The sequence below is a fragment of the Nomascus leucogenys genome, chromosome 11 (assembly GCF_006542625.1).
Source record: "Nomascus leucogenys isolate Asia chromosome 11, Asia_NLE_v1, whole genome shotgun sequence".
Lineage (NCBI taxonomy): Eukaryota > Metazoa > Chordata > Mammalia > Primates > Hylobatidae > Nomascus > Nomascus leucogenys.
In genome coordinates, this window is record NC_044391.1 from 37,999,533 (window position 1) to 38,017,008 (window position 17,476).

Consider the following 17,476-nt stretch of genomic DNA (forward strand, 5'->3'; position numbering starts at 1 on the left):
TGATGATGTTATTTGAGACATTTAAATGTAAACAGAAGCACCAATAATGCAAAATAATTCCTACATTTTAGGTTTTTAAATGTAAAGTTGTTTAAGTAAAATTTTATACAGAAATGTATAAAATTCATAAGTGTTCAGTTCAATGAATTTTCAAAAATTGAACATGTTTATGTAACTGGCATGCTAGATCAAGAAATAAAACATTATCAGGACTCTGAAAGCTCTCTCATTCCTGTACCGTCACTACTCACCCTTCCAAAGTAATCATTGTCCTGATTTCTAGACAATAAATTAACCATGTCTGTTTTCAAAAGGCATATAAATGGAATCATAGAAGATGAATATTTTGTTTCTGGTTTTTTTCACTTGACGTTGTAAGATTCATCCATGTTGTTGCTAGAAGCAATGATTCTATCATTCTTACTGCTATATAATATTTCATTGTAAGACTATAACACAATTAACTTCTCTAGTGTACTATTTTTGACTCTCATCTCTGGAGATATTTGCCACTTCTGGCTAACGGTCTGGGTTTGGTGTAGCCAGAAACTTGCTCCTCAGGGAAAAAAAAATCCAAATGCTTTTAGCAGTTGCCTAGTACTGAGTGACAAAAGTGAACATTGAATGTAACTCAAATTCATTACTGGTTTTCCCGAAGGATCTAGATAAAAGGCTTACAAAGGGCAGAGTGACATCTCCCTCTAGCTGATGGTACTTGGGAAACACAGACACACCGTAGAAGTGGACTGGAATCAAAATAGGCAGGAGATGAAGGCCTAGAAGGAATAGCGAATTGACACTGAGAATCTACAGCCTCCATTCACCTGTGGGCACTTATCATTCTGTGCACGGCCAGAGTCTAAAAATTCGGATATGTTCCCTGGAAAAAGGTTGCAGCTAAAATAAAGAAAATGCAAAGATTTGACCATTCATATAGGTGAGTGGCTGGTATCATGACAAAAGTAGTTGTGCGTGGCTTCCAAGATTAGGTGATAGAAAGAATTGAGGCATTCCCTTGCTCGGGCTTGGGCGATAATCCAAAAGACAAAAGACATAGTCCCAAAAATGTAATTCTGGAAAAAATAATTAAAAAAAAATTAAAAGACATTTGTTTACATTTTTTAAAACGGATTTGTTTGAGAAACATCATATCTACAGAACATTTTATAGGCCACTTTGCAAAATAAAATAGGCAATAATGACATATACATTTTTGCAAGCATAAGCACTCAGGTATATTAATGACAGTTGCACAGGTATAACAGTTATGAGTAGACAAACTGTATTCATAAAGAAATAGGTCAAAAAGCAAAATGTATATCACAAATGCAGACATACAAAAAGGACATCTCTTCATTTATTGAGGAAGTTTCAATATTTTCATGTACACACACACAAAGCTTACACACAAAATCAGTGTTGCAATAATGTACTTTTGTGAACTCAGATTTGTGAAAAATGTATAAAACAAATTATAACTCTAAGTCTTGATATAATTCCTGTATTGGAAATGGAGGTATAAGTTAGCAAATTACAAAAAGCAATGCTCACAATTTAAAATTGTGGACAAAAAACTAAAAAGACAATTGTACATATGAAAAAGTATATTATGGGAATAGGTTATAAGCTATTGGGATGAAGTAGGCCATAAGAGTTGGCTGACTTTCACAATTATTTAAAATTTTATTTACTTATTTATTTTTAATATTTTTATGTAATAAAAAGTAAAAGTTCTTGTCCAGCCATCCGCATGGGGCATCTGTCTGTCTCTCACACAGGTCACTCAAGTTAATGGGAAATAAAGAACCGGGGGCCCAAGTCTCAGGTTATAAATAATAGAAAATAAAAGATCTTCTGTGTCCAGCAAGGAAATAGATGAGAGGATGGGAGGGCAATACTGGGTGGGGACAGGCAGGGGCAGAGCAGGAAACCCCCACCACCGCTGGACCCTGGCTCTGCCCTCTGTGAGGCCCCTCCTATTCAAGGTGCTTGGCAGGAATTCCCCAGCTCCCCTGGAGAAAGGGGGGATGGGGAGCTGGCAGTAGTCTGAGCTGCTGGGGGAAGAGACATAGATCACTCTTCCCTCCACTCATGGAGGTCTCAGGTCGGGGCCAGGAAAATCTTCAGTTCCCTGGCAGGGTGGAAGGGGAGCTTTTGGGAGGGATAATATTGAACTCCACCAGTAAGTCAGGAGACAGTCGGGGTCACTGAGAGCTTGGGGGTGTCCAATGTAGGGGTAGGGTGAGGGTGTGGAAGCTGAGAATGCAGGCACCCCACTCTGGGCACTGCGCTTTGCGGGGGGGCAAATAGTACATCACCTGGGGCAGGTGGGGAGCCCCAGGGTGAGGGGGCAGGGCTGCTGTGATTCCAGTTTGGACATGGGCCTGGGGAACATGGGCCATGTTGGTGAAGCCGTGGGGCAGCTGCTGGTGTTGGTGGCATACACAGTGGCTGGCTGGGGGAAACTGCTCTGAGGGGACTGGGCAGAAGGTCCCGGTGGCAGAGAGGGCAGCATGCCTGTCAGGGCCCCTAGGTGGCACAGATTCTGCTGTGGCTGTCCACTGCCCAGGTGTGGAGCCACCCCTGCTTGATGCTGGACAGGACTGGGGGCTGCAGGCTGGTTCCCAGTAGGCGTGATAGCTGGCTGCGGCTGGTGGGCATGAAGCTGTGTGGCATAGTGTGGGTAAGCCTGGTGAACTGTGACATAAAGGGCTTGGGGAGTGGGCTGCTCTGCAGAAGGGTACTGAGGGGTGGAGGATGACATGATGACCTGGGGATGGCTGCCCGACGTCAGCATGCGTGGGTTGCTTTGAAGCATGGGGGCAAACACTGGCCGTGAGGAATAGTGGGCCATGGGCTGCATCATGGCAGGTGGGCCTGGGAACTGCTGAGGGTTGTAGGGGATGTAGGAAGAATAGGGCATGGCAGCCACCAGAGGAGGGCCAGCAGCCACCACGGTGGGGCTGAGGCTGGCTCGTGTTGGTCCCAGAGCTGTGGGAACAGGGAGCCTTTTGCTCCCCAGTACTTGCCTTGCTGCCCAGACATTGAATTGGATACAGGATACGGATACATCTGAGGTGCCTGCACAGCTGGTCCCATGTGGATCTGAGGTATGCAGGACATGTACTGGGGGCTGTATAGCCCACTCTGGCCTGCTGTTAGCACTGGGATGGAGAGAGCTGAATGAGTCCAAGGCCCTGGAGAAGTTGGGGTACTGGTGGATTTATTCATAGACAGCAGAGGCTTTGTGGGATTGAACTCCTTGGTATTGGGGTTCTACGCTGATTTCTTTACTTGTTCAGCAATAGGGCCCTCATCCTTGTCCTCTTCTTTGATAAGGCCAACGGGGGGCTGCCAGTTTGGCTTGGGCAAGGTGGTGGGGGCATCTCTGGCCCCTCAGTGTCTCCTTCTGGTGCCAGGGGTGGTTTGTCCTCCTTATTTGATACAGACTCTGTCTTGGAGGAGACGGGGGACCCCATGGGCTCTGAGGTCAACAGACCATCAGCCTCCTTCTCCTTTCCTTTGGCCTCCTCCTTTAAGGTCCAGGAAGGAAAAGGATCCAGGCTGTTCTCAGGGGAACTACTGGGCTGAAGCTTAAACTGGGCCCCAAAATTTCTCAGTTCTTCCAGTTGGAATCGTTTCTGTTCATTCTGAATACCAGACACTTTCCCAGCTATCTGAGCCAGCTACTTGGGCTCCAGGGTTCTTCCAGGTTCTTGGTAGAGAGTTCTTTTACATCTGTGGGGGCCAGGGAGAAGCTGACGAAATGGAGCCCATTCCAGGATCTGAGACTGATAAGGTCACAGGGATGGAGGCTGAAGAGGTTGGCACTGCCAAGCCGATGGGAGGCTCAGGACAGGAAGGTGAGACTGGGGCAGGGGCAGCAAACTTGGGAGAACTCTGGGGATACATCCGGCCCACTGCAGGAGGAGGAACAGAAGTTTCTCCAGAAGGCCTATTATTGGGTGAAGACAGAGTCTTGGCACCTCTCAGCGGCCTCTGTGCCTTTGGGGACATGTGGGAAGGGCCTCCATTGATATCACGGGCCTCAGAACCTGGGCCAGGATTGCTATTGTCCACATGGTGAGGGCCACGAGGTGGCAAATCGCTAAGGCTAGGCCGACCGCCCAGAGGGCTGCTGCATCAACTCCTCCCCAGGGACCTTCCTGGACTCGTTGAGGCAGATGGATGATATACTTCCCCTTCCTGGATGCCAAGCTGGGGCTCTGCTGCCCCGAGCCCTGCCGCTGAACCACCCTGTGCTTCTCCTCTTCAGTGCGCCCATCGTCGCTCTCCATGGAGATCCGCAGGCGGTACTGGGAGCTTGATTCAATCTCTGGAGCCAACTGGGCCGCACACAGCTCTCACAGCTGAAACTCTTCCGAGTTGTCCTTTTCTAAGGGCATCGTATAAGGAGAAAGACTGCTGTCGTAGGAGGTCTTCACACCGTAGTTTTCCTCATTGAACTTGAACATTTCATTGGGGTCCCATCCATTGGACGTGTTGGACTTGAGGTCGTAGTTGTCGCTGTTGCTGTCACCCCCCTCCCACCGCTGAAGCACCTTCTCTTTGTGTTCCCCATTCCTTTCGAGTCCATGGCGATAGCTGAATCGGTGAACTTGTCTTTAGTAGCGTAGCTGAAGTCAGCATTTCGGAAGTGAACAAGCATGACATCACTTGGCTTAAACACCATGGTGTCTACAGTGTCCTCCCGACAAGGACCACCTGCTGTCTCAGATGCTTTCTAGTGTACAATATCCACTGCTAGTTCAAAATTTGAGCTCAGCATCTTGCAGATACCCTCATAAGTGGTGCCATTTTTCACCTTTACATCACAAGTGGAGGCCACAACAGCTGTAAGGAAATGCAGCATTCTGGAATTGTTGCAGACGCCTTCAAACACAGGTGACTGTGGGGGTCCCTTTCCTGTGTTCTGTCCCCTGGTGCTGCCGGTGGCAGCTGCCCCCGGCATCTCCTGGTGTTGCTACTGTGGTGGCGGCTGCGTCGTCAAGATGCTTTTGGCTCCCCAGCGGAGCCCGCTCCCCACAGCCGAAGGCCCCAGACAGGCGGAGGATACTGCAGGAGGCCCCGGTGGAGCTGCGGAGGAGGCATGGCCTGTTGCATCGGGGGCGGCTACTGGGGCTTGGACAGCTGTTGTGGCGGCTGAGGCTTCAACATGATAGCAGAGTCCGGAAGGGGAATTAAAAGGAAGGGAGGGAGACAGGGGGCCGCGGCTGGGGCCCCGCGGGAGAGCATGGGAAGCAAGGGGGATCGGGAAGCCAGGCCTGCCATTGGCAGGCGGGGGGAGCCTCGAGGTGTCAGGGGCTGGAGAGAACCCCTATTCTTAATTATATTTTGAAATGTTGATGCAGGATTTTTTTGCTCTTTAGTTCAGCTAAATCCAGGTTCTTGTCTCACAACCAGGAAAAATTAGGCATGCAGACATGTTGAAAGGTGAGGAGGCCAGAATTTATTAAGTGAAAGGAAAGATTTGAACAAAAAGAGGGGTCATGCACGCAGGTTTCCACCTCACAAACTGAATGCCAGGCCACAACACATGAGTTGAAGAGGTCAGGTTCCTCCCACGCATAAGGCGCGAATTCCTGGTGGCTCCACCCTATTCCTCCAGTGCATTTGGGCCTCCAGTCCCTTGTGGCCATGCCCAGGCAAGACCCTGTGCAGGTTCCCTTATCTGCACAAAAACATCTGGCATAAACACTTGTGCAGCAGAGATTCTCCAGGGACCCTTCCTTATCTGCATAGGCGTTTGTCTGCCTCCGACATCTATCAGTATTGCATCTTGATGAATAGCTGCTTTTTTTTTCTTTTAGGCATGGCTCTCCTTGTAGAATATGTTTCCGTTCATTCTTTTTTTTTTATATTTTTATCTTTGTCTTTATTTTTTAACCTTTTCCCTTTTACAAGAGATGATCATTTGACAAGCAAATGCTAGATTTGAAAGGGAAATTTCCAAGGATTATCATTGTTAGGACAGATTTCTCCTACATAGAACAGCTATGTAGCAGTAGCAAAAAAAAAAAAAAAAAAGAAAAGCCGGGAGCAACAGCATGGGGAGGGTGAGCCCAATTCTTAAAAAAAACAAAATCCGGGCAGGGTGGGTGGCCCAGGCTTCACACCCAGCCCAGCTCAGTGAAGCCATGTCGTTGTCTGGGGTAAATGCCTGGGGTTTGTTGTCTCACCAAGGAAATCCAGTAGGCAGACACAAGAAGTGGATTTAGGAGCAGACCTTTAATAGGCAGAAGAAAGAGAAAGGAGAACAGCTCTCTCTCTTGCGAGAGAGGGGCTTCCGAATGGGACTTCCAGCCCATGGCAGAGTGCACCGGATTTTACAGACAGGCTTGAGGAGGAGGTGTCTGATTTACGCAGGGCCCACAGATTGGTTGGACCAGGTGTGACATCTATATAGTGCTTTGGGAAGCTGGCTAACCCACCCTAATCTTCTTATTATGCAAATAGACTTTCCACTTGGCCGTGCCATGTTGTCTGCTCCCTACTGCACAAGTGGTTGGAAAGGAAAAGGGGAGATGGAGCCAGCATTTTGAATATTCCTAGTCCCAGGTGGCCTTTTCCTATTGGCACAGTTGCCGGCATTCACCCTTGCAAGCTTCTAGCTTGCTTTTCTATGTCTGCAGCTTGATTTTACAGGCTGCTCTTTATTAGAAAATAAAATAATTTGGGGATGGTTTTCATTAAAAGGAAAACCTTATTGAAGACTTCCTTACTCTCACTATCTGCCTAAATTATTTCTTCTTAACTCCTATATCATCAGGAGGCTGGGGAGGCTGGGACAGGAGGTCTGAGGATGTAGTGAGCTAGGATCATTCCCACTGCACTGCAGTTTGGGTGACAGAGTGACCCAAAAAACAAACATTGGTTTGTGTCATCTGAGATGCAAAAAGAAAGAAAAAGAGAGAGAGTAAGAGAGAGGGAGAGACAAAGGAAGACCAACCAATAAAAAAGTTAAAATTCTCCAATGATGCAGCTACAAGAATGATTTTATGCCTTTTACAGTAACATGGATGGAGTTGGAGGCCATTATACTCCAGCTCATTATACAATGAACTAACTCCAAAGCAGAAAAGCAAATATTGCACGTTCTCACTTATAAGTGGGAGCGAAACAGTGGGTACACACGGTCATAAAGATGGAAATAATAGATACTCGGGGACTCCAGAAGGGAGGAGAGCGGGAGGGGGACAAGGGATGAAAAATTACCTATGGGATACAACAATGTTTGCTATGTAGGTATTAGGTACACTAAAAGCCCACTCCCCACCAGAATGCAGTATGCTCATTTCACAAACAAGCACATGTACCCCCTGAATACTAAAAAAAAAAAAAATTCAGACAAATTGCTGTCTATAGGCAGCAAATGCAAATCAAGGCCCTTTCAAAAAAGGGAAGTAGAATAAGGAAAAAAGCTTATTGATCCTCTTGTGATTGATCGAGACCATGTATCTAGATTGATCTGTATTCTAGGACTAGAAAAAATCTTCAGTGCCCAGAGTTAAATACCTCAATGCTTTCTACAGTATTTTAAATCATCAGAGATTAGGAGCGCTTCACTCAACGGGGCTTGTACTACTAGAAAAGAAAGGCAGGTTCGTGAGATGGATCTGTCTCAAAATTTTTGTTTTCAATTCTTGTATTATCACTATGCATCTGGACTGGAACATGGACTGGAAAGAATCAACACATCAAAAATATGACCAGGCCGGGCATGATGGCTCACGTAATCCCGGCAGTTTGGGAGACCAAGGTGGGAGGATTGTTTGAGCCCAGGACTTGGAGCCTGGGCAACAGAGTGAGATCTTGTCTCAAAAAAAAATAAATAAATAAATGAACAACAACAAACAATAACAATGATAATAACAAACAATAACAAAGAAATAATAACAATAATAACAATAAACAACTAAGTGGGAGTGAGCAAAGTAAAAGGTAATTAAGATCACAGTTAATTGTACTTGAAGTTTCTTTTTAGCCTGTCTCTGTCTGTCTCTCTGTCTCTCTCTCTCTCTCTGAGAGAGGGTCTCCCTCTGTCACCCATGCTGGAGGGCAATGGCACTATCACAGCTCATTGCAGTCTCTACCTCCCCAGCTCAAGCGATTCCTCTAGTCCCAGCTACTTGGGAAACTGAGCTAGGAGGATCACCTGAGCCCAGGGAGGTCGAGACTGCAGTGAACTATGATAGTACACCTGCCTCCATTCATTTTCTACGTGGTGCTGCTCTTTTTGAAATTCTTCTATGATTCAATATACATTCACAGGAGCATTCCCTTTTAAATTTTCCCATCTTCTGTACCATGCTTCTATGTTGTTTGGAGTGCCCAGAATCTGTTCTGTATGCACTTATAGACAGACCACTAATTTGGCAGAAATGATATTGGTGATGGAACAGGAAAACTGTTGTGTAAGTGTTTTCCTGTCCTACTGTGCACATAATTATTTTTGAACGAGTCAGTAATTTTACTGGCTTCTCCAGGCAAATGCAGAGAAAGCTATTAAAAGCTCCTAGAATTTCACAGTTGGAAAGAATGCCAATGCAGACAAATTTCTAAACTCAAGTTTTTGTCATTGCTGTATTATGCGACCAATCCACTTATCTCATTTTTTTTTTTTTTTTTTGCCAAAGCATTGGGCTGATTGGAAAAAACAGACTTTATTGATAACACCTTGAAATTCACTTTTAGAAGGCTTGATTGTACCTAATTCCAAATCTGTCATTATGGTTTGAGGGTTTAGTTGGAATCCTTTTTTTTTTCTGCAAACTCCACCAAATCTTCAAATAAGCATTTGTAAAGTGCTTCACTTTTTGCAGTCATTAATACATAAATGAATGGATAAGCTCTGTAATTTTCAGATCCAATAGGGGCATGAATAGTACCTATCTGATTAAAAAACAGTGAGGACAGTTTTGAATATGCCATTTGATAACTTACAGGTCACATTTGGCAGGCTTCCAAATTAACTGCCCGAGGAAAGTCTTGTGATTCACGTGAGTCCCTCAAATCTTATCATGAGTTCCTCAAACTGTTGATATACTGATTAATGCATAACTTACTGACATTGACAAGGACACCGATTTGTTTCTGAATCATAAGATTTTGCTGATTTGTTTCTGAATCATGAAGTTGTATTGTCTTGCACCTAGAACGTTTAAGCCTGTATGTTGACATCTGTAGCCAATGATGTTAACCTCTGTATTGTACCCTCCAAAGAAAAAGGACAAGTCCAGTATGAGGAGTCCCTCTCCCTTCTCATAAACTTCCTTATAAAAGCATTCCAACTCGTAACAGACTTTGGAACATGCCTAACTTTGTTGGTGTCTTCCCGTGTCCATCCTCACATTCAGTTTCCAAAAAATTTTTATCAAATTATTTCTGCCTCAACAGCCTTAATTTCAATCAACACATCCATGAGTCAAAGTGAAGCATCTGCTAGTTTTTGTATGTTATATTTTCAGTAGAAAAAGTCTATCTTCTTTAATAGTCAAATCCCTAACCAAGAATAGGTCACCACTTAATTTTTTGTAATGCTGGAGGAATCTCAAAATCAGCAAACATCTTTGGTTCAGAAGATCTCTGAACTTGAATTCTTTTTGTTCTCTGATGAAGGGCATATTTTTAAAAATGCAAGCATGGTGTTATGTGTGAAGGGGCAGGAGCAGTACACAACTGAATAATCTGGCAGGAGAGATTTCTGTTTTTTTTTTTGAGATGGGGTCTTGCTCTATTGTCCAAGCTGGAGTGTAGTGGCCCAATGTCAGCTCACTGCAACCTCTGCTTCCCGGATTCAAGTGATTCTCCTGCCTCAGGCTTCCAAGAAGCTGGGATTACAGGCACACAATCCCACACCCGGCTACTTTTTGTATTTTTAGTAGAGATGGAGTTTTACCACGTTGGCCAGGCTGGCCTCGAACCCCTAACCTCAAGTGATCTGTCCGCCTCAGCCTCCTAAAATGCTGGGATTACAGGAGTGAGCCACCGCACCTGGCCTCTTATATGTTTTGCTTGCATTTTCATTTCTTTGATGACCTTTGAAAAACTAGAAACATTGAAGGCAGATCTTCCCCACCCAATCCACTAAGACTCAGACACTAATCTCCTCTGGAAATACCCAGGCACACTGAAAATAATGCTTTACCAGGTCGCTAGGCATTCCTTAATCCAGTTAAATTGACACCTAAGATTGAGTCCACAAGTCTACCCCTTGTTAGCTTAGCATCCATATGCATCTCCTTAAATCACACTTTATTTCCAAATAAGGACAATAACAAGGTAATAGTTCTGCCTAATATGCCGCACTACCCTGTGTACAACTGTAAATGCACTAATTGTGATTTGGGGGGTTTTAGATGTTAGGGATTTTTAACTTTAGGGATTTTGATCTTTAGAGGTAATAACGTTTGGAATTATGGCATTCGGGATTGCATCTTTGGGAATTATGGTTGGCACTGCTCTTACTCTCTCTCCTGGATCACTTACATTGGGGGACTCCAACTGCCATGTCATTAGAACATTCAAGCAGTCCTCTGGAGTGGTCCATATTCTGAAGAACTGATGCCTCTTTCCAAAAGCCAGTACAGTGCAAGGTCTTCTGCCAACGTATACCACAGACCCAGTTAAACTCGCAGATGACTACAGCCCTGGCTGAAAGCTTCACTGTACCTTCAAGCCAAAGACATCTGAAACCAGAACCACCCAGTTGAGCTGCTTCTGGATTTCTGGCCTGCAGAAATCATATGAGATAATGCTTACTGTTGTTTCAAGCTGATACATTTAGGGATAATTGGTTCCACAGCAACAGATAACTAATACAATATCCCACTGTAATCCAGGGTCCTTCGGTGGAGTCTCCAGCTAGCAGTGAGAGGAAAGTCACAGTGCAGTTTCAAGGGTTCTTGAACAAGGCCACACCATCTGCAGCAGAGAACTAGTCACTGTTTAAATAGCACATCTAGGCATGCTGCTGCATAGATTCTACTACTAACTGAGAGTCTGACCCTTGACCAAGTAGCTGTTTGACCAAAGCTACTCATCATGAGCTGAGTACTATCAGATCCACCAAGCAATAACATTGGGTGGCAACAAGCCATTTCATGATGGAAATAGTATATTTGACATCAGGTTTAAGGTGGCCCATACTTGCATAAGAAGTACTAATTTTTAATCAGATTGAAGTAAATTAAGGATGGGCTAATGTAATCTCTTTGTTAACCACTAAAAGAATCATTTTCAAATGTGTACTCTTTGACATTATATTCTTAATCCCACAATTACTGAAAATAAAACATTTACTCCAATTTTAAAATGTCTAAAATATTTTACTTCATCTGGTAAGAGGTAGAAATTATTTTTCTTTTTACAAAACTGTGTCACCTGCATGAAAAAAAAAGATGTGCTTTAGAACGCACTCCTCAATACTGGATATGTTATTCAACAATTAAGGGCTAATGAGTGGCCCTTCATTATTGTGAATGGGGAACATTGTATGAAATACCATTTCAGGAGAAACACAAAACAGAAGACATGATCTTTAAGTTACCTAAACCTCTGCCAAAATGGAATACATCATTATTGAGAGGGTATTTTAAATTAAGTTCTTTGCTTTAAACAAGAGACCCGGATGCGTGGCTCACGCCTGTAATTTCAGCATTTTGGGAGGCTAAGGCCGGCGGATTGCTTGAGCCCAGGAGTCTGAGACCAGCCCGGGCAACATGGCGAAACCCTGCCTCTACTAAAAAAAAAAATTTAAATCCGGGAATGGTGGCATGCACCTGTAGTTCCAACTACTTGGAAGGCTGAGGTGGGAGGATTGCTTGAGCCTGGGAAGCAGAAGTTGCAGTGAGCTGAGATCGCGCCATTACACTCCATCCTGGGTGACAAAGCTAAACCTTTTCTCAAAAAAAAAAAAAAAAGAGAGAGAGAGAGAAAGAGAGAAAAGAAAAAACAATAACAACAACACAACAAGATGACCATTCAAACTGTCTCAAGTGGAAGCATATTTATTTACAATGGAATTTCTCATGACTAGGAAACAAAAAATAATGATATGTAGATCTATAGAGGGTTTGGCTAAAAGCTGGGGCTTTGGAATCCAACAAATCTAGCTTAGCTGTTCCATTTACTAGATGCTACTTGGAGAAGTTAGTTGACCTGTTAAGGTTTTGATATCCTTTTATTTAAAACAATAATAGTAGTTACCTCATAGAGTCTCAGAGATTAAGTTAGATAATGTATGTCAAGTGCTAGGTAGACTGTCTTTCTTAAAGTACTCCATATATGTTAGCTATTACTATTATTCTTATCCCAAGGGCAGTTGTGCTCCTTGTGGACTATACTTGGTGTTATGGACTGAATGTTTTTGTCCTTCCAAAATTCCTATGTTGAAATCTAATCCCCATTGTGATGGTATTGGAGATGGAGCCTTTGGGAGGTAACTAGGTCATGAGGGTGGAGCCCTCATGAATGAGATTAGTCCCCTAAAAGAGGAGGCCAGAGAACCAGCTCACCATACTTTTTCCACTTAAGTAACACAGTACTCTGTAGACCAGGAAGAGGATGCTCACCAAGTACTCAATCCTGCTGGAAACCTGATCTCAGACTTCCAGCCTCCAAAACTGTGAGTAATAAGTATTTGTAGTTTTAACCACCCAGTCTATGGAAATCTGTGACAGCAGCTCGAATTGACTAAGACAAATGATCTATTAGTAGGCTTCTCCAGAGAAACAGAACCAGTAGAATACACGCATATCTAGAACTAGACATTCATTTTAAGGAATTGGCTTATGCCATTGTGGGGACTGGCAAGTTCAAAGTTTGTAGGGAAGCCAGAGCTTCAGGTATGAGTTGATGCTGCAATCTTGAGTTGGAAATCCACAGGACAGGCTGGCAGACTGGCAGGCCTTTGTTGGGACTTTTCTTGGTCTGTAGCTGTTGGTGTTTCCATGTTTCCAGCTTCTTCAGCTCCAAGTCTGGGCTACGTGAGGCAGGAAGAAAACCCAGAGAACTCAGCAGGTGTTGCTACATGGAACCCTGGGTCCAGGATCCCTAGCCAGTCTACCTCCTCTCCAACTTTCACAGTCTTCTTATATTTGTTTTATATACAATTGTTCGGGGGTTTTAGCTTTCCTTAGTGGGAAGAATAGTGAAAAGTGTGTCTACTCCACCTTCCCAGGAGCAGAAGTATTCAGATTATGTTTTAAATGTAGCTGAATTTGTTTCCTTTTGTGGTTTCTGGGTTTAGTATATTTATGAAGGCCTCTTTCATGCTAAAGTCATAAAGAATTCTCTCATGGTTTCTCCTGGGATTATTTTTTTCACATTAAAATCTTAACGATTTGGAATTATCAGATAAAGTGGTTTCGTGTGAGTACTTGAATTAGCTAGCTACATTGCTCTGAAATGGTCAATTACGTAGCTACCTGATTTATTCTATGCAAAGTATGATCACCATTTGCCTTTGGCTATTTATAAAACTAGGACTTTAAAGGATATATACAACCAGCACTTCGAACCAGGCTAGAGCTACCTTTGGGGGAAAAATCTGCTCATCTACTGAAATAATTATGAGAAAAAGAAAATTTCTTTTTACTAAATTAAGATCTTGTCTTTGTCCGTAGAAATGATGATTTGATATGATCAAAGTTTACATAAACATGCCCTATTCCAATTTTAAATAAAGTTTTTTTTTTCAAAATTAATATCAGTAAATAGGTGCAAAAACACTTTGTGTTGGTTTTCTAACAAAAATAACTGCAATCTGTCGACCAAAAGAGTCAAACTCTGTAAAATATTTAAAGAGATTTATTCTAAGCCAAATATGAGTGAACATGGCCCGTGACACAGCCCTCAGGAGGTCCTGAGACCACGTGCCCAAGGTGGTTGGGGCACAGCTTGGTTTTATATATTTTAGAGAGGCATGAGACATCAATCAAATACATTTAAGAAATACATCTGTTTGGTTCAGAAAGGCAGGACAACTCAAAGCGGGGGACTTCTAGGCTATAGGTAAACTTAAACATTTTCTGGTTGACAATTGGTTGAGTTTGTCTAAAGACCTGGGATCCATAGAAGGGAATGCTCAGGTTAAAGATAAAGGATTGTGGAGACCAAGTTTTACTGTGCTGTGAAGAGGAATCTCTCAGATAGCAGACTTCAGAGAGAGAGCAGGTTGTAAAACGTTTCTTATCAGACCTAAAGGGGTGCCTGGCTCTTAGTTGATTATCTCCTGGATCTGGAAAGAAAGGAAGGAAAACAAAGGGGGAAGGGGATTCTCTATAGAATGTGGATCCTTTCCACAAAACACTTTGCAGGGCAATTTCAAGGCATGGCAAGGAAATATATTTTGCAGTTAAATATTTTTTCCTTGTCTCATAATGTTATGCCACAGTCAGATTGAAAAGCAAGTCACAATATACAGGGTCAAATAAAACCCATCTGATGAGAATCCATGGTTTGTAGGGCATGACTCCCCAGACCCCTTGGGTAGGAATTTGGACAAGATAAATAATCAGAGGTTAGTCCTTAAATCTAATTTGAAATTTGAACTGCCATTGTTAATTTTCTAAGAGAATATAATCATAAAATTCACGTTATATGCCTTCATTTTTCTTTTACCTATATTTTTATGTATTTAACTTTTGAAATTTGCTTTTGTTTTCTAGTTGTCACATTATTAATAAGGATTCTTTGGCTCTAAGTGACAGAAATCCAAATGGGAAATGTATTTGCTCATGTAAGCAGACCTTGTAAACCCCAAATGTGGGCTCTGTCAGAGCCCACTGGATTTGACAGCTCAAATAAGCATTTCCTCTCTCTATCCCTGTCTCGCTGGTGTCCACTTAATAACTGCATTTTCAGGTGCCTTCACATGTCAGGGGTCATGGCCTCAGTTCTGGAGCCAAATCATCGTACTTTACAATCTCTCCAAAGGAGAAACAAATAAAGAAAATAATAAAAGCCCCCCTTCTTCAACTTCAGGAATGAAAAAAATCTCTGGGAATTGTTCTGATTGTCCTCATTGTGACCAAGGAGGCCAATCACTACCGGCAACAACCACAAAACCACCTAAATCGGAAGAGCCAGTTTCCACTGAAGGAAGGGCACTAATTTGCTTCAGAAGTGGGGGAGACAGGATCCTGAGAAGATGAAAACATTGCAAGAATATCCACTATAAGAATTTCTGGCCAGATGTGGTGGCTCATGCCTGTAATCCCAGCACTTTGGGAGGCCAAGGTGGGCGGATCGTCTGAAGTCAGGAGTTTGAGACCAGCCTGGCCAACGTGGTGAAACCCCTTCTCTACTAAAAAAAATACATAAATTATCCCATCATGGTGGCAGGCGCCTATAGTCCCAGCTACTCAGGAGGCTGAGGCATGAGCATCTCTTGAACCCAGGAGGTGGAGGTTGCAGTGAGTTGAGATTGCGCCACTGCACTCTAGCCTGGGGGATAGAGCGAGGTTCTGTCTAAAAAAAAAAAAAGAGAATTTCTATGATGTTTTATAGTCAATAACATTAAAACTCAAGTAAACTCATATATATGAAAGTTGACCAAAAGCAGTGATTTTTTTTTTTTTTTAAGGGCCTTGGGAATATCCATTACACCCTGTAAAATAACAGCTTGTCTTCAACCCTGTATGATCTTCTGGCTGCAGGGATACTACAGTGAGGTTAACATGTTAAGAATGTACAATGTACTAGTTAAAACTGCAGACCTCGCCAAGCACCAGCTCTACAATTTTGGATAAATTAGGCAACCTCTTTAAAGTTCTTCATCTGTGCTACTGGATAAAGTCTAATTCACAGGGTCATTGTGAATATTATACAAAATTATTTCAGGGATAGAGTAACTTTCACTGTTAGCTATTATCATCATCTACTGAATGAAAAAGCAGAATCTGATTTCTTAAACTAACTGGCCAATTCAATATTGTATTACATCAGCTCTAGGTACCAGAAGTATTGGAATACTAACAGTATTCAAAATCCTTTAGGTCCTATTTTTGTTTGAGAAGAGTTTTTTGATAGCATATTGAAAACAATTCAACATGGGAAAAAAATAAGATGACCACGTGTTCTGTTGGTATTATAATGGAAAATGCTGTTTTAGATAATTTATGATAATCAGAACCAACCCCATTTTCTGACCACCCCTTTCCTAACATACATCCAAGAACATTTTTGATATTGATATGGCTTATGCTTGAATTTCTCTTTGTCCAATGTTAAAGTTCCTATTCATACCAGCTCTGTTAGTTCCGATTCATTTAGTAATTCATGACAATAAAGGAGAAAAGTACCTCTACGTTGCCACGGCTCTTTATTTTTCTAATTCTGTTACCAGGGCAGTCCAGGAGATACAGCTGAGGAAGCTCATTATTTTCTTAAACAGCTTTTTTTTTTTCTAGTCTCTTTTACTTGAAGTCCTTTTAAGCCTGCTTAAAAGGACTCCTTGTGGTCCAGGAGTTTCAGGACCCTTCGCCAATTACTACAGGAAGATAAGGCCTGAGTGAAACTCTGCAAACCAGAAGCAGAGACTCCTTGCTACCTTTAGATCATTAGCATATCATTATAATGCTAAGCTTCTCACCCAGAGGAGAATCACTGCCTTTTCTGAACGTGGGGTGTATGGAGACATGTTTATGATCTATGCCTGTGCATCTGGAGTTCCTCTCTGAATATGCTTACCTATCTTCCACCCAACATCTAACTCCTTAAAGTTCCCCAGCTTCCCACAGCTTGGGAGGAGGGTGTCTTTAGAGCAAGAGCTCTCTCCTTTTCCATTCCTGGCCAGGAATAAAACCTGCCTGCCTTTTTTTCCCCAATTGTATGTTCTTTTTTTGCAGCTAATGCAGAGCCGGGAAATAACTCAGTTTACTGGGTGACAATTTCTTCTGCTTTTCCACAACCCTCCATGGTATGCAAAGACAGGGGCCATGCCCTCTTGGCAGAGTCCTCCACAGTGTGTGACAGAGTAGGGTGAATTGATGGTAACACAAACATTACAAAAAATCACTAAAATCTGGGAACTCAGGTAAAAAGCATGTCAGTGGGAGAGGGAGGGCTGGGAGGGCTCCTTTACTACCTGAAGATAAATGTTCAGCAGTGTGTGTATAGATGAAGTACCTGGATGAATGATTTTATTTTTTTCCGAGGGAGGCTTGTCATGATTAACAAATTCAGTCTAAATTTGCCTGCTGAATTCCTAACCAGTTAACCCTCAACATTGAATTTACTCAAAGTCATCCTACAGCCAGCATGGTATAGGGTGTGTGTGGTATAGGGTATATGTTTGGGCTAGGAAAAAAATAATGGAGTGTCAGGAAGATAAAAATCCACAAGATAGGCCGGGCGCAGTGGCTCACGCCTCTAATCCCAGCATTTTGGGAAGCCGAGGCGGGTGGATCACCTGAGGTCAGGAGTTTGAGACTAGCCTGGCCAATATGGTGAA

General features: G+C 43.0%; 1 pseudogene; it reads right to left on the reverse strand.

The window, feature by feature from the left end:
- Positions 1-2,089: 2,089 nt before the first annotated feature.
- Positions 2,090-17,193, reverse strand: LOC100587071 (annotated as a pseudogene).
- Between the last annotated feature and the right edge of the window lie 283 nt (positions 17,194-17,476).